Here is an 18,520-nt window from a genome sequence, read left to right on the forward strand (position 1 = left end):
TTCTGTAGAGTGAGGCAGCTTGTTGTACAAGTACACCCCCTGGACAGGAAGCTGGACAATGCTTCTTAGCACTTGTAAATTCTTCTAATATCACTAGGATGTAGTATTAGTCAAATCTGGATTAACCGACTGCTCTATTTGGGATTCTTCTGAGGTAACCTTGATGATTTGAGAAAGCAAATCCCAACAGTTTGTTCCATTGTATTGGAGCAGAAGGCACAGCAGAGGAGAATTATAGAAACTCATATGGTGCAAAAGCTGCTCTCTCAGAGGCCTAACTTGACCCCACTAACAACAGAAGGCTTAGGCGCAGCAGGAGGACAAACAAGATGTCTTATAAGTCTTTAAGACCAACAAAAATAGTTTACTTTTTTTTATTTTATTAAACTCTCCATAATTAAATGGAGCAATTTAAGAATTCTCTTTCTTTCGCATTTCAACCCTTTGCAATCTTTGAATGCCAATTACTCTTTTCTACACGATCAAACACCTAATAGAAACCAAGTGTCTTTATGAGAGAGAAAAGTGGTAACTGAATAGCATTTGTTCACTATGAATAAGTTAGTTGCAATAGAACGCACGCACATAGCAGCCCCACCCCTCTCCCCACATAGCAGCCCCCCCCTCCCCACATAGCAGCCCCCCCCCTCCCCACACATAGCAGCCCCCCCCTCCCCGCACATAGCAGCCCCCCCCCCCCCTCTGCACATAACAGCCCCCCCCTCATAGCAGCCCCCCCTCCCCACACATAGCAGCCCCACCTCCCCGCACATAGCAGCCCCCCCTCTCCGCACATAACAGCCCCCCCTTCACATCGCAGCCCCCCCCTTCACATAGCAGCCCCCCCCTCCCCTCACATAGCAGCCCCCCCCCCCCCCCCGCTGTGCAGACAGAAATGGAAATCTGTTAACATCTGAAAATCTCCAAACTGGCAGGACATGACAGATAGAGGATTAACCAAAACCATTGTTCTACGATAAAGAAGGGGGAGGGCGGAGGGGGGTAGAAACAGAGAGAGTAAAACTAATTTTCAAAGAGCTTCAAACTTGAATGATTTATAAATGTATTTAATAAATGATTAACTGTTAATATCCTAACTATAACTTAACTGTATGTAAATCCTTTTAAAAAGGTAACTTTATTCTAAACTGTTACAAAAAAACTCTTCTTGCAGGCTTTATTCATGAGTGTTTGTGAGTGAGGAAACCTGAATCTGTTGGGACAAATCTGGCTATACGACAACATAGTGATCACATGTCCTAATCTAACCTCCCACCTCAGCGGAACATCTTTTAATCCCCCCCCCCCCCCCCCAACAAAAAAAAAGATTGCAACCTGGAGAGAAATACATGTATTTTCTGAAGAGACAGGCAGATGACACGGCCAAACACAGACCTTGTTAAAAGTGGCATTAACAACAATGTACATGACTGATGTAGGCTTATCAGGGGCAGCAAGGGTCAAGCTCTACTGTATATGTGGCTAGGGATGGGTCTAATTCAAACCTTAGAAAGACATGTCTTATAATGCTTGCATGTGTTATCCTCTAGGATTTGTATTTTAACTTTAATTTAATTTTACCCCACCAAAAAAGAAAATCAAATCAAATGAGTCTGGCAGTGGGCTGAGTGAGGATGGGGGAACTCAGGACCATTCTGGTACCGTCAGGACATGGCCGCCCACTGGATTACCCAGAATTCTCTCCTGGCTGGCGTGGGATGGCATCTGCTCCATCCTCTGCTCACGATCTTACACCACCACCACGCATGAGGATGGCATCTGCTCCTTCCTCTAATGTAATGTCCTGTATGTAATGTCACGTCCTGTGTGTACAGTCAGTCGTGGCCAAAAGTTGAGAATGACACAAATATTAATTTCCACAAAGTCTGCTGCCTCAGTGTTTTTAGATATTTTTGTCAGATGTTACTATGGAATACTGAAGTATAATTACAAGCATTTCATAAGTGTCAAAGGCTTTTATTGACAATTACATGAAGTTGATGCAAAGAGTCAATATTTTCAGTGTTGACCCTTCTTTTTCAAGACCTCTGCAATCCGCCCTGGCATGCTGTCAATTAACTTCTGGGCCACATCCTGACTGATGGCAGCCCATTCTTGCATAATCAATGCTTGGAGTTTGTCAGAATTTGTGGGTTTTTGTTTGTCCACCCGCCTCGAGGATTGACCACAAGTTCTCAATGGGATTAAGGTCTGGGGAGTTTCCTGACCATGGACCCAAAATATTGATGTTTTGTGCCCCGAGCCAGTTAGTTATCATTTTTGCCTCATGGCAAGTTGCTCCATCATGCTGGAAAAGGCATTGTTCGTCACCAAACTGTTCCTGAATGGTTGGGAGAAGTTGCTCTCGGAGGATGTGTTGGTACCATTCTTTATTCATGGCTGTGTTCTTAGGCAAAATTGTGAGTGAGCCCACTCCCTTGGCTGAGAAGCAACTCCACACATGAATGGTCTCAGGATGCTTTACTGTTGGCATGACACAGGACTGATGGTAGCGCTCACCTTGTCTTCTCCGGACAAGCTTTTTTCCGGATGCCCCAAACAATCGGAAAGGGGATTCATCAGAGAAAATGACTTTACCCCAGTCCTCAGCAGTCCAATCCCTGTACCTTTGCAGAATATCAGTCTGTCCCTGATGTTTTTCCTGGAGAGAAGTGGCTTCTTTGCTGCCCTTCTTGACACCAGGCCATCCTCCAAAAGTCTTTGCCTCATTGTGCGTGCAGATGCACTCCCACCTGCCTGCTGCCATTCCTGAGCAAGCTCAGGTGGTGCCCCGATCCCGCAGCTGAATCAACTTTAGCAGACGGTCCTGGCGCTTGCTGGACTTTCTTGGGCACCCTGAAGCCTTCTTCACAACATTTGAACCGCTCTCCTTGAAGTTCTTGATGATCCGATAAATGGTTGATTTAGGTGCAATCTTACTGGCAGGAATATCCTTGCCTGTGAAGCCCTTTCTGTGCAAAGCAATGATGACGGCACGTGTTTCCTTGCAGGAAACCATGGTTGACAGAGGAAGAACAATGATTCCAAGCACCACCCTCCTTTTGAAGCTTCCAGTCTGTTATTCGAACTCAATCAGCATGACAGAGTGATCTCCAGCCTTGTCCTCGTCAACACTCACACCTGTGTTAACGAGAGAATCAAAGACAGTACCGTGCAGTATCGAAGAGCCCTCACTGCTGCTCGATCATCCTATTTTTCCAACTTAATTGAGGAAAATAAGAACAATCCGAAATTTCTTTTTGATACTGTCGCAAAGCTAACTAAAAAGCAGCATTCGCAAATGGAGGATGGCTTTCACTTCAGCAGTAATAAATTTATGAACTTCTTTGAGGAAAAGATCATGATCATTAGAAAGCAAATTACGGACTCCTCTTTAAATCTGGGTATTCCTCCAAAGCTCCATTGTCCTGAGTCTACACAACTCTGCCAGGACCTAGGATCAAGGGAGATACTAAAGTGTTTTAGTACTATATCTCTTGACACAATGATGAAAATAATCATGGCCTCCAAACCCTCAAGCTGCATACTGGACCCTATTCCAACTAAACTACTGAAAGAGCTGCTTCCTGTGCTTGGCCCTCCTATGTTGAACATAATAAACGGCTCTCTATCCACCGGATGTGTACCAAGCTCACTAAAAGTGGCAGTAATAAAGCCTCTCTTGAAAAAGCCGAATCTTGACCCAGAAATTATGAAAAACTATCGGCCTATATCGAATCTTCCATTCCTCTCAAAAAAAATTGAAAAAGCTGTTGCACAGCAACTCACTGCCTTTCTGAAGACAAACAATGTATACGAAACGCTTCAGTCTGGTTTTAGACCCCATCATAGCACTGAGACTGCACTTGTGAAGGTGGTAAATGACCTTTTAATGACGTCAGACCGAGGCTCTGCATCTGTCCTCGTGCTCCTAGATCTTAGTGCCGCTTTTGATACCATCGATCACCACATTCTTTTGGAGAGATTGCAAACCCAAATTGGTCTACATGGACAAGTTCTGGCCTGGTTTAGATCTTATCTGTCGGAAAGATATCAGTTTGTCTCTGTGAATGGTTTGTCCTCTGACAAATCAATTGTACATTTCGGTGTTCCTCAAGGTTCCGTTTTAGGACCACTATTGTTTTCACTATATATTTTACCTCTTGGGGAGGTCATTCGAAAACATAATGTTAAATTTCACTGCTATGCGGACGACACACAGCTGTACATTTCAATGAAACATGGTGAAGCCCCAAAATTGCCCTCGCTAGAAGCCTGTGTTTTAGACAAAGAAGTGGATGGCTGCAAACTTTCTACTTTTAAACTCGGACAAAACAGAGATGCTTGTTCTAGGTCCCAAGAAACAAAGAGATCTTCTGTTGAATCTGACAATTAATCTGGATGGTTGTACAGTCGTCTCAAATAAAACTGTGAAGGACCTCGGCGTTACTCTGGACCCTGATCTCTCTTTTGAAGAACATATCAAGACTGTTTCAAGGACAGCTTTTTTCCATCTACGTAACATTGCAAAAATCAGAAACTTTCTGTCCAAAAATGACGCAGAAAAATTAATCCATGCTTTTGTTACTTCTAGGCTGGACTACTGCAATGCTCTACTTTCCGGCTACCCGGATAAAGTACTAAACAAACTTCAGTTAGTTCTAAATACGGCTGCTAGAATCCTGACTAGAACCCAAAAATTTGATCATATTACTCCAGTGCTAGCCTCCCTACACTGCCTTCCTGTTAAGGCAAGGGCTGATTTCAAGGTTTTACTGCTAACCTACAAAGCATTACATGGGCTTGCTCCTACCTATCTTTCCGATTTGGTCCTGCCGTACATACCTACACGTACGCTACGGTCACAAGACGCAGGCCTCCTAATTGTCCCTAGAATTTCTAAGCAAACGGCTGGAGGTAGGGCTTTCTCCTATAGAGGTCCATTTTTATGGAATGGTCTGCCTACCAATGTGAGAGATGCAAACTCAGTCTCAACCTTTAAGTCTTTACTGAAGACTTATCTCTTCAGTAGGTCCTATGATTAAGTATAGTCTGGCCCAGGAGTGTGAAGGTGAACGGAAAGGCTGGAGCAACGAAGCGCCCTTGCTGTCTCTGCCTTGCCGGTTCCCCTCTTTCCACTGGGATTCTCTGCCTCTAACCCTATTACAGGGGCTGAGTCACTGGCTTACTGGTGTTCTTCCATGCCGTCCATGGGAGGGGTGCGTCACTTACGTGGTCTTCCTGTCTGGGTTGGCCCCCCCCCCCCCCCCCCTTGGGTTGTGCCATGGCGGAGATCGTTGTGGGCTATACTCGGCCTTGTCTTAGCACGGTAAGTTGGTGGTTGGAGACATCCCTCTAGTGGTGTGGGGGCTGTGCTTTGGCAAAGTGGGTGGGGTTATATCCTGCCTGTTTGGCCCTGTCCGGGGGTATCATCGGATGGGGCCACAGTATCTTCTGATCCCTCCTGTCTCAGCCTCCAGTATTTATGCTGCAGTAGTTTATGTGTCGGGGGGCTAGGGTCAGTCTGTTACATCTGGAGTATTTCTCTTGTCTTATCCGGTGTCCTGTGTGAATTTAAATATGCTCTCTCTAATTCTCTTGTTCTCTCTTTCTGTCTTTCTCTCGGAGGACCTGAGCCCTAGGACCATGCCTCATGACTACCTGGCATGATGACTCCTTGCTGTCCCCAGTCCACCTGGCCGTGCTGCTGCTCCAGTTTCAACTGTTCTGCCTGCGGTTATGGAACCCTGACCTGTTCACTGGACGTGCTTGTTGCACCCTCGACAACTACTATGATTATTATTATTTGACCATGCTGGTCATTTATGAACATTTTAACATCTTGACCATGTTCTGTTATAATATCCACCCTGCACAGCCAGAAGAGGACTGGCCACCCCTCATAGCCTGGTTCCTCTCTAGGTTTCTTCCTAGGTTCTGGCCTTTCTAGGGAGTTTTTTCCTAGGGAGTTTTTCCTAGCCACCGTGCTTCTTTCACATGCATTGCTTGCTGTTTGGGGTTTTAGGCTGGGTTTCTGTACAGCACTTTGAGATATCAGCTGATGTACGAAGGGCTATATAAATGAATTTGATTTGATTTAATGTAATATCCTGTATGTGTAATGTAATATCAAGTATGTGTAATGTAATGTCCTGTATGTGTAATGTAATGTCCTGTATGTGTAATATCCTGTATGTGTAATGTAATGTCCTGTATGTGTAATGTAATATCCTGTATGTGTAATGTAATGTCCTGTATGTGTATTGTAATGTCCTGTATGTGTATTGTAATGTCCTGTATGTGTATTGTAATGTCCTGTATGTGTAATGTAATATCCTGTATGTGTAATATCCTGTATGTGTAATATCCTGTATGTGTAATGTAATATCCTGTATGTGTAATGTAATGTCCTGTATGTGTAATGTAATATCCTGTATGTGTAATGTCCTGTATGTGTAATGTCCTGTATGTGTAATGTAATGTCCTGTATGTGTATTGTAATGTCCTGTATGTGTAATGTAATATCCTGTATATGTAATATCCTGTATGTGTAATATCCTGTATGTGTAATGTAATATCCTGTATGTGTAATATCCTGTATGTGTAATGTCCTGTATGTGTAATGTAATGTCCTGTATGTGTAATGTAATGTCCTGTATGTGTAATGCAATGTCCTGTATGTGTAATGTAATGTCCTGTATGTGTATTGTAATGTCCTGTATGTGTAATGTAATATCCTGTATGTGTAATGTAATGTCCTGTATGTGTAATGTAATATCCTGTATGTGTAATGTCCTGAATGTGTAATGTAATGTCCTGTAGGTGTAATGTAATGTCCTGTAGGTGTAATGTAATGTCCTGTATGTGTAATGTAATGTCCTGTATGTGTAATGTAATGTCCTGTATGTGTAATGTAATATCCTGTATGTGTAATGTAATATCCTGTATGTGTAATGTCCTGTATGTGTAATGTAATATCCTGTATGTGTAATGTAATATCCTGTATGTGTAATGTCCTGTATGTGTAATGTCCTGTATGTGTAATGTCCTGTATGTGTATTGTAATATCCTGTATGTGTAATGTCCTGTATGTGTAATGTAATGTCCTGTATGTGTAATATCCTGTATGTGTAATGTAATATCCTGTATGTGTAATGTAATGTCCTGTATGTGTAATGTAATATCCTGTATGTGTAATGTAATATCCTGTATGTGTAATGTAATGTCCTGTATGTGTAATGTCCTGTAAGTGTAATGTAATGTCCTGTATGTGTAATGTAATATCCTGTAAGTGTAATGTCCTGTATGTGTAATGTAATGTCCTGTATGTGTAATGTAATATCCTGTATGTGTAATGTCCTGTATGTGTAATGTAATGTCCTGTATGTGTAATGTAATGTCCTGTATGTGTAATGTAATATCCTGTATGTGTAATGTAATGTCCTGTATATGTAATGTCCTGTATGTGTAATGTCCTGTATGTGTAATATCCTGTATGTGTAATGTAATGTCCTGTATGTGTAATATCCTGTATGTGTAATGTAATATCCTGTATGTGTATTGTAATATCCTGTATGTGTAATGTCCTGTATGTGTAATGTAATGTCCTGTATGTGTAATGTAATGTCCTGTATGTGTAATGTAATGTCCTGTATGTGTAATGTAATATCCTGTATGTGTAATGTAATGTCCTGTATGTGTAATGTAATGTCCTGTATGTGTAATGTAATATCCTGTATGTGTAAAGTCCTGTATGTGTAATGTCCTGTATGTGTAATTCCTGTATGTGTAATGTAATGTCCTGTATGTGTAATGTCCTGTATGTGTAATGTAATATCCTGTATGTGTAATGTAATGTCCTGTATGTGTAATGTAATGTCCTGTATGTGTAATGTCCTGTATCCTGTATGTGTAATGTCCTGTATGTGTATTGTAATGTAATGTCCTGTATGTGTAATGTAATGTCCTGTATGTGTAAAGTCCTGTATGTGTAATGTCCTGTATGTGTAATGTCCTGTATGTGTAATGTAATGTCCTGTATGTGTAATGTCCTGTATGTGTAATGTAATGTCCTGTATGTGTAATGTAATATCCTGTATGTGTAATGTAATGTCCTGTATGTGTAATGTAATATCCTGTATGTGTAATGTCCTGTATGTGTAATGTCCTGTATGTGTAATGTCCTGTATGTGTAATGTAATGTCCTGTATGTGTAATGTAATGTCCTGTATGTGTAATGTAATGTCCTGTATGTGTAATGTAATGTCCTGTATGTGTAATGTAATATCCTGTATGTGTAATGTCCTGTATGTGTAATGTAATATCCTGTATGTGTAATGTAATATCCTGTATGTGTAATGTCCTGTATGTGTAATGTAATATCCTGTATGTGTAATGTAATATCCTGTATGTGTAATGTCCTGTATGTGTAATGTCCTGTATGTGTATTGTAATATCCTGTATGTGTAATGTCCTGTATGTGTAATGTAATGTCCTGTATGTGTAATATCCTGTATGTGTAATGTAATATCCTGTATGTGTAATGTAATATCCTGTATGTGTAATGTCATGTCCTGTATGTGTAATGTCATGTCCTGTATGTGTAATGTCATGTCCTGTATGTGTAATGTCATGTCCTGTATGTGTAATGTCATGTCCTGTATGTGTAATGTCATGGCCTGTATGTGTAATGTCATGGCCTGTATGTGTAATGTCATGGCCTGTATGTGTAATGTCATGGCCTGTATGTGTAATGTAATGCCCTGTATGTGTAATGTCATGGCCTGTATGTGTAATGTAATGCCCTGTATGTGTAATATAATGTCCTGTATGTGTAATGTCCTGTATGTGTATTTTTGTGTATAACTGCTACTGCCTTGAACAAATCTCTCTTGCAAAAAAAGATTTTGACTCAAATGAGTCTCACCACCACTACGATGTACACAACCAGCGACCAGATTCTCCCTAGGATCTCCCAGAGGCCCCTGCTGTGCTGTCCTGCTGTGCTACGTAATGAAAACACATATCTCAGAATGAGGTTAAAGGACTTAAGCAGTTTTCACTTAATAATACATGATGGGGTTAAAATGTCTTGTTAACTGGGGGTTTATAAAGCATCTCAGATTTCTGGCCCAGGATCAGTTTAGCCTTTTAGATCAGAATGAAGAGACTGCTAGGAGACAGGTTAGCACTCCAACCTATATCAGTAACAATCCCTGTCTGTCACTGTCTGGTTGGTCAACCTAACATAAAATGGGATTAGTCCCATCAACCTACTACAGTAAACAACAGCCTAATCAACCACATATTATTACGTATCCTTGGCAGGGCTACATATGTTTACTGTCTTCTAACAGAGAAGCCACTGTGACCGGGGATAATACTGTCTGGGCTACATACACTCAGTGACCATCAAGAACCGGGTCGGAACCCCCCTATGCCTCCAGAACAGCCTAAATTCTTCGGGGCATGGAGACATTGCTCAATTGGTATCAAGGGACCTAACTTGTACAAAGAAAACATTCCCCATATCATTTAACCACGGCCACCAACCTGTACCATTAACACTAAACAGGAAGTGAGCGGTTGACTCGGAGACACTGGCATCGAAGATAATACCATGTTCAAAGTTGCTTAGGTCACTCGTTTCACCCATTCTTGTTTCACCCAACGTTCAATCGAACAGTAACTGAATGCCTCGATGTTCGTCTGCCTGCTTTATACAGCAAGCCACATCCATGTGACTCACTGTTTGTAGAAGCTAATCATTTTCGTGAACAGGGTGGTGTACCTAATAAACTGGCCAAAGTGTTTGCTCTCTCTCTCAGTTTCCACCTTCTAACAAAGACAGGGGATAATACTTAGGCCTAATCGTTTTGTTGTCTATAAGATTTTATATACACACACCCGTTCAAAAGTTTGGGGTCACTTAAAAATGTACATGTTTCTGAAAGAAAAGCACTTTTTTTTTGTCCATTAAAATAACATTCAATTGATCAGAAATACAGTGTAAAAACATTGTTGTAAATGACTATTGTAGATGGAAACGGCTGATTTTTTTATGGAATATCTAGAGGCCCATTATCAGCAACCATCACTCTTGTGTTCCAATGGCACGTTGTGTTAGCTAATCCAAGTTGATCATTTTAGAAGGCTAATTGATCATTAGAAAACCCTTATGTTAGCACAGCTGAAAACTGTTGTGCTGATTAAATTAGCAATACAACTGGCCTTTAGACTAGTTGAGTATCTGGAGCGTCAGCATTTGTGGGTTCGATTACAGGCTCAAAATGGCTAGAAACAAAGCACTTTCTTCTCAAACTCGTCAGTCTATTCTTGTTCTGAGAAATGAAGGCTATTCCATGTGAGAAATTGCCAAGAAACTGAAGATCTCGTACAACGCTGTGTACTACTCCCTTCACAGAACAGCGCAAACTGCCTCTAACCAGAATAGAAAGAGTAGTGGGAGGCCCCGGTGCACAACTGAGCAAGAGGACAAGTACAGTAGGGTGTCTAGTTTGAGAAACAGATGCTCACAAGTCCTCAACTGGCAGCTTCGTTAAATAGTACCCGCAAAACACAAGCCTGAACGTCAACAGTGAAGAGGTGACTCCGGGATGCTGGCCTTCTAGGCAGAGTTCCTCTGTCCAGTGTCTGTGTTCTTTTGCCATCTTAATATTTTATTTTTATTGGCCAGTCTGAGATATGGCTTTTTCTTTGCAACTCTGCCTAGAAGGCTAGCATTCTATCACTAAATGCAGCAATTTCAAAGATTTTACTGAGTTACAGTTCATAAGGAAATCAGTGGATCTATGGATTTCACATGACTGGGAATACAGATATTTATCTGTTGGTCACAGATACCTTTAAAAAAAAAGGTAGGGGTGTGGATCAGAAAACCAGTCAGTATCTGGTGTGACCACCGTTTGTCTCATGCACCGCGACACATCCCCTTCACATAGAATTGATCAGGCTGTTGATTGTGGCCTGTGGAATGTTGTCCCACTCCTCTTCAATGGCTGTGTGAAGTTTCTGGATATTGGCGGGAACTGGAACATGCTGTCGTACAAGTCGATCCAGAGCATCCCAAACATGCTCAATGGGTGACCTGTCTGGTGAGTATTTTGGCCATGGAAGAACTGAGACATTTTCAGCTTTCAGTAATTATGTAGATCCTTGCGACATGGGGCTGTGCATTATCATGCTGAAACATGAGGTGATGGAGGCGGATGAATGGCACGACAATGGGCCTCAGGATCTCGTCACGGTATCTCCGTGCATTCAAATTGCCATCGATGAAATGCAGTTGTGTTCATTGTCTGTAGCTTATGCCTGCCCATACCATAACCCCACCATGGGGCACTCTGTTCACAACGTTGACATCATCAAACCGCTTGCCCACACGAAGCCATATACATGATCTGCGGTTGTGCAGCCGGTTGTACATACTGCCAAAGTCTCTAATTATTCTCTCATTCAATTATTTGGCAACAGCTCTGGTGGACATTCCTGCAGTCAGCATGCCAATTGCACACTCCCTCAAAACTTGAGACATCTGTGTTGTGTGACAAAACTGCACATTTTAGAGCGGCCTTTAATTGTCCCCAGCACAAGGTGCACCTGTGTAATGATCATGCTATGCCACACCTGTCAGGTGGATGGATAATCTTGGCAAAGGAGAAGTGTTCAGTAACAGTGATGTAAACAAATTTGTGCACAAAATGAGAAATTAGCTTTTTTTTGTTCGTATGGAAAATGTCTGGCATCTTTTACTTCAGCTCATGAAAAATGGGACCAACACGTTGCGACTGACTTTTGCCAAAACAAGAGAACACCCCCCCCCCCCCCCCACAGTATTACAAATCGGACATCACAGTCCTTTACATTTTCAATCTTTGCTATAATACATCTCACTCACCTAACGATATCTATGACGTAATTAAATTGAATATTTTATTTTTATTAACCTTTATCTTAGCAGGGAAATGCCAGAGACCAAAGCCTCTTTTTCAAGGGAGCCTTAAATGTACACAAAATGTACAACATTTACATTTAATACTATTGTTATAGGATTTAGAGGCCAAAGGAAGGCCACTGGCATTAACCAACTGAAAAAAAAAAGGAATTTATTGCATTTTATCAAAGGCAATTTGAATGCACAGACATACCGTGACAAGAAGCTGAAAATGTCCCAATTCTTCCGTGGCCTGCATACTCAGACACCCATTGAGCAGGTTTGGGTCGACGTGTACGACAGCGTGTTCCAGTTCCCACCAATATCTAGCAACTTCGCATAGCCCACAACCATCAGCCTTAAATCAACTCTTTGCAAAGGAGATGTGTCGCGCTGCATGTATCTGGTGTTTCTAATACCTTAAAAAAAAGGTATCTGTGACCAATCAATCCATAGATAAGGGCTTAATAAATGGATTTCCATTGACTGATTTCCTTATATGAACTGTAAGTCAGGAAAATCTTTTAAAATTGTTACATGTTGCATTTATATTTTAATTCAATATAGAAAATGTTAGAGCCCTTTATACATTTGTTTTGGGATCCACACTGTAAACGTAATTAGCCTAAATGACACGTGAGTGGAGAAAAGACCGTCTTATTTCAAGCATTTCCCATCCGCGTTTCCTTGATAAACTTTGACCTTTTTTTTTTTTCCCCAAAAAGAAGGTGAGAGAGGAGGTGAGCACATCTAATTGAGAAAAGGTCTGGGAGGTGGAGAGGACAGGAAGAAAAGGAGGTAGAGAGGTCTATTAGAATGTAATTATGTTTGAAGGTGTACTGGAATTACTCAAAAACACATTTAAAAAGTATATTATATAAAATCTAATTAGCCACCACAAAATCTAGTAGGGATTGAGGTGAATTTTGGTGAATAGGCCAAATCATAGAAAAAGACAAGTTGTATGGACAGAAACTAAATTCCATGCATTAAGCATGTTACAGTCAGGGGCGCATCTTTCACTGGAATGTGATAGAAAAAGAGGCAACGGTGTGCTTTAGGACCATGCGGACGCCTCCGAGCGGCCCGTTTGGAGTGTTTATCAGACCGGATGCATTTATGTCCCCCCCCCCACTTCTAAAACCAAAGTTGAACCCCTGGTTACAGTCATGCATTAAACATATTAGTCATGCAGACATCAGTAAACACAGTTTGATCTTGCAGGACTGTGTTAGGATATTTACAATCAGATTGGATTGAAAAGAGACATAACCGCCATGCTACATCTACAACTGATTAAACGTCAAAGCTCGGCTTTACCTCGTACATGTTCTCCACTCAGAGGTTTTTCAGATAGGCAGAGACAGTGAGCTGCTTATGGTTTAATATCTTATTCACCTGTTTTACCTTTTCAGAAAAGCACAGTCCGGTTTATATAACATGTTGGTTAAGCATTCCCCATACCCAAAGCACAATACTGTATATACAGTGCCTTTGGAAAGTATTAAGACTCCTTGACTTTTTCCACATTTTGTTATGTTACAGTCTTATTCTAAAATGTATTAAATAAATAAAAATCCTCAGCAATCTACACACAATACCCCACTATGACAAAGCAGAAACAGGTTAAGAAGTTATTGCAAATGTATATAAAAAACAAAACCAGAAATACCTTATTTACATAAGTATTCAGACCCTTTGCTATGATACTTGAAATTGAGCTCAGGTGCATCCTGTTTCCATTGATCATCCTTGAGATGTTTCTACAACTTGATTGGAGTCCACCTGTGGTAAATTCAATTAATTGGACATGATTTGGAAAGGCACACACCTGTTTATATAAAGGTCCCACAGTTGACAGCGCATGTCAGAGCAAAAACATTGCCATGAGGTTTGAAGGAATTGTCCGTAGAGCTCCGAGACAGGATTGTGTCGAGGCACAGATCTGGGGAAGGGTACCATTTCTGCAGCATTGAAGGTCACCAAGAACACAATGGTCTCTATCATTCTTAAATGGAAGAAGTTTGGAACCACCAAGACTCTTCCTAGTGCTGGCCGCCCGGCCAAACTGAGTAATCAAGGGAGAAGGGCCTTGGTCAGGGAGGTGACTGACAGAGCTCCACAGTTCCTCTGTGGAGATGAGAGAACCTTCCAGAAGGACAACTATCTCTGCAGCACTCCACCAATCAGGACTTTATGGTAGAGTGGCCAGACGGAAGCCACTCCTCAGTAAAAGGCACATGACAGTCCACTTGGAGTTTGCCAAAAGGCACCTAGACTCTCAGACTATGAGAAACAAGATTCTCTGGTCTGATGAAACCAAGATTGAACTCTTTGGTCGAATGTCAGTGTCACGTCCGGAGGAAACCTGGCACCATCCCTACGGTGAAGCATAGTGGTGGCAGCATCATGCTGTGGGGATGTTTTTCAGTGGCAGGGACTGGGAGACTAGTCAGGATCGAGGCAAAAATTAACAGAGCAAAGTACAGAGAGATCATTGATGAAAACCTGCTCCAGAGCGCTCAGGAACTCAGACTGGGGCAAAGGTTCACCTTCCAACAGGACAACGACCCTAAGCACACAGCCAAGACGCCGCAGGAGTGGCTTCGGGACAAGTCCTTGAGTGGCCCAGCCAGAGCCCGGACTTGAACCCTATCTAACAGCTCTGGAGACCTGAAAATAGCTGTGCAGCGACGCACCCCATCCAACCTGACAGAGCTTGAGAGGATCTGCAAAGAAGAATGGGAGAACCTACCCAAATACAGGTGTGCCAAGCTTGTAGCGTTAAACCCAAGAAGACTCGAGGCTGTAATCACTGCCAAAGGTGCTTTTAACAAAATATTGAGTAAAGGGTCTGAATACTTATGTAAATGTGATCTGTTTTTTATTTTTAATAAATTAGCAAAAAAGTTTCTAAAAACCTGTTTTTGCTTTGTCATTATGGGGTATTGTCTGTAGATTGTCATTTTCCCTCATCAATTTAGTACTTTTTAAGAATCAGGCTGTAACGTAACAAAAAAATGTGGAAAAAGTCAAGGGGTCTGAATGCTTTCCCGAAGGCACTGTATAACATGTTAAGGATTCTCAATACCCAAAGCATGTGCTGCTTCAATTCATTATCAGAACAAATGTCTGTCGCTTTTTTTGTTAGTCATTCAGGAGGTGCAGACCCACAAAGACAGCCATGTTAATCTGAGAAACATCTTGGTGTAAAGGTGGGCAGATGATACCACTCAGAAACCTACAAACACCTCATCGTTTGGCCTCTACTATTGAACAAGCCATCAATAAAACAAACCCCCAAAAAATGTTAATTGCTTTTGAATAATGTTTTTATTTATCACCATTAAGCATTTGTATATTAAAAAAAAACAAAAAAAAACATTCACAGTATGATACAATATCATTTACATAGTTGTGTCTGTTAAAAAACAGATTTTTGTTTATATACAACTTATGCATCTACCGCAGTATACTTTCCTTTCCCAGGACAGGCAGCTGCTGGAGTACAGCACAACAAACAACTTGCTTAACCAACAGTTCTGACATTATTACAATAACCGATGCGTTAAGTTTCACAGGAACAAACAGTTGTTATGAACATCTGTATGTTGATGACAATGTTTTAAAACAACTAAATATAAAACGATGGAGGTTTGAGGCTGTTTCACCACAGTAACAAAGGGCTAGGAAGTGAAACCAATGACCCAAATCAAAGAATTAACATTTGTAAATAAGAATAAAATATATCAAATGTAAACACAACATATTCAATACTGTTTTTGAACGCTGCTGAGAGGTCTTAACCATCCAAACTTTTCACTAGCATTTCCTGTTTGTCTTGATCATCAGTGTAATTAATGGCTGAAGTCATTCTTGTAATTAAATGGCTTTTTTTTCTCTCTTTCTTTCTTTCTTTCTTTCTTTCTTTCTTTCTTTCTTTCTTTCTTTCTTTCTTTCTTTCTTTCTTTCTTTCTTTCTTATTGAACAAAACAGATGAAACATTATGGCTGTTGAATCAGAAATCTGTCCACCAATACACTATTTGAACAAGATGTTTCTGAGTATGGCTGTCTTGCATTACAACATGGAAACAATAACACAAGTTAAACTATTAATAAGTGCACAATTATTTATCCAAATAGTCAAGAGTTCAGAGCTCTCAAACTGACAATGAAATGCAACAGAATGAATGGGCTATTGAGGAATCCAGTAATTCCCTTCTCCCTTGTTAATGGTTAAACTTACCTTTGGCAAATAAATTAAATATATGGAGGCGTTATCAAGGAATGCAAGAAGTGCTTATTACTGTATAGGCAAGTGTGTTTAACTGAAGCCTGCTGCTGTCAGACCCAGCAGTGGAGACTCCAGGCCTGCTGCTGTCAGACCGAGCAGTGGAGACTCCAGGCCTGCTGCTGTCAGACCCAGCAGTGGAGACTCCAGGCCTGCTGCTGTCAGACCCAGCAGTGGAGACTCCAGGCCTGCTGCTGTCAGACCCAGCAGTGGAGACTCCAGGCCTGCTGCTGGTAGACCTAGCAGTGGAGACTCCAGGCCTGCTGCTGTCAGACCCAGCAGTGGAGACTCCAGGCCTGCTGCTGTCAGACCCAGCAGTGGAGACTCCAGGCCTGCTGCTGTCAGACCCAGCAGTGGAGACTCCAGGCCTGCTGCTGTCAGACCCAGCAGTGGAGACTCCAGGCCTGCTGCTGTCAGACCCAGCAGTGGAGACTCCAGGCCTGCTGCTGTCAGACCCAGCAGTGGAGACTCCAGGCCTGCTGCTGTCAGACCCAGCAGTGGAGACTCCAGGCCTGCTGCTGGTAGACCTAGCAGTGGCAGCAGGACCAGATGTACTATAGCATACAACCCTACATTACCACCCAAATATAGGTGCAGCTTCATGTGCATCTTAATGATAGCACGTTGGAATGGTTAGTAGATACAAACAAACTTAGAGATGAATTGGTTGGAACATTTGTCAAAAGCCCCTGAAAGTCCTTCAGACTTTGGACAACTAGACTACCAAAGAAAATATGAAACATAAATTGTCTATGGCACAAATACATGCATAAAATGAGGCTGTTTGAACATTTGTCACCAAATGTTGTTATTCCAGCCTTTTGGGATGACTTCAACCACATGTTGGGCTCCATTTCTAGAATGACTGTCCCTTCTGAGCGTCCTATAACCTAATCAGTGGTCAAGTACTTTCACGTAGTTTTGTTTTGGTTGTTCCTTAGCTCAGCTATACCTTGAACTACAATGTTATATACTAAGTTAGTGAGACATGGGATACATATTTCCATATATAGGCAGAACATCTGACTTCTAGTCAGACTTCAGTTTGCTATAAGTTACTATAAATCACTTAACTGAAGTCATTCTGGGCTTTCATTGTCATACTCTAGTTAACATATTTTAATATATGGGCACAGCTGACTTATACATCACAAAAAAAAAAGTCAATTTAGCTACCATAAAAAAAGAAAAATGGTGACATTCTTACGATAATTCTTAAGATACATTTTAGTTATACAATTCTTGTAGTAATGAATCATTTTGGGGGTGGGCGGCAGCTAGAATAGTTGTCCGTAGTAAAGTGCACAGTACAACCCAAAAGGGACATGACATTTTGGAAAATCTCTTAACAGGAATAAACTTATTACGCCCAAGGTGAGGCTTTTGAAATTTAAGGATACTTATAAATATACTAGTTTCAAATGGACTCAATAAAGCAAAATCAAATAAAACATTTTTTTACCGATAAACGACCACGCATTCTCTCACTGCTGGTTTGTGACTAAATTATGAATCACTACTGTACTGTCATTGTATCGCTGGAAGATCCACTTACGGCCAAGTTTCAGCCTCCTGGCAGAATTACAATAAAATAATATTATTTATTCATTTTATAGTCATTAATTCTCATCTTAATCAAGAGTGTCAATCATTTGTAAATAGCCCGTCATTGTAAATATGCATTTTTCTTAACTGACTTGCCTAATTTGGTTAGATTTTTTTTTTTTTTATAATTTGGGACCCCACTATAGATCATCCTGTTCATTAAGGAGACGTGCTGTTTTGTTCTCTGAAGTCTAGCCTGGTAATAGTGACCTATTCCAATTTGAGCATTGAAATCACCAGTTACATCAAAAAGACTGCAGTTACTCACCAGGGCCTGTAATGTATTTCACAAAGCATCTCAGAGTAGGAATGCTGATCTAGGATCAGTTCAGCCTTTCAGATTAATAAATGAATAATGCTATATAGTCAGAGGGGACATGATCCTAGATCAGCTACTCCGACACTACACAGCCTCTGGGGTTTAAGGTTGTTGGGGGGGGGGGAATAGTGAGTGTGGTTGGGGGTTTAAGGGGGGGTAGAACAGTGAGTGTGGTTGGGGGTTTAAGGGGGGGTTAGAACAGTGAGTGTGGTTGGGGGTTTAAAGGGGGGGTCAGAACAGTGAGTGTGGTTGGGGGTTTAAAGGGGGGGTCAGAACAGTGAGTGTGGTTGGGGGTTTAAGGGGGGGTAGAACAGTGAGTGTGGTTGGGGGTTTAAGGGGGGGTAGAACAG

General features: G+C 41.4%; 1 protein-coding gene across 2 annotated transcripts in view; it reads right to left on the bottom strand.

Annotated features, from left to right (window-relative positions):
• The window catches only part of LOC106570898 (BMP-2-inducible protein kinase), a 102,182-nt gene that overhangs the window by 4,600 nt on the left and 79,062 nt on the right, over positions 1-18,520 (bottom strand). The gene's annotated exons all lie outside the window — the stretch shown is intronic.

The sequence above is a fragment of the Salmo salar genome, chromosome 15, assembly GCF_965601325.2.
Source record: "Salmo salar chromosome 15, fSalSal1, whole genome shotgun sequence".
Taxonomy (NCBI): Eukaryota; Metazoa; Chordata; class Actinopteri; order Salmoniformes; family Salmonidae; genus Salmo; species Salmo salar.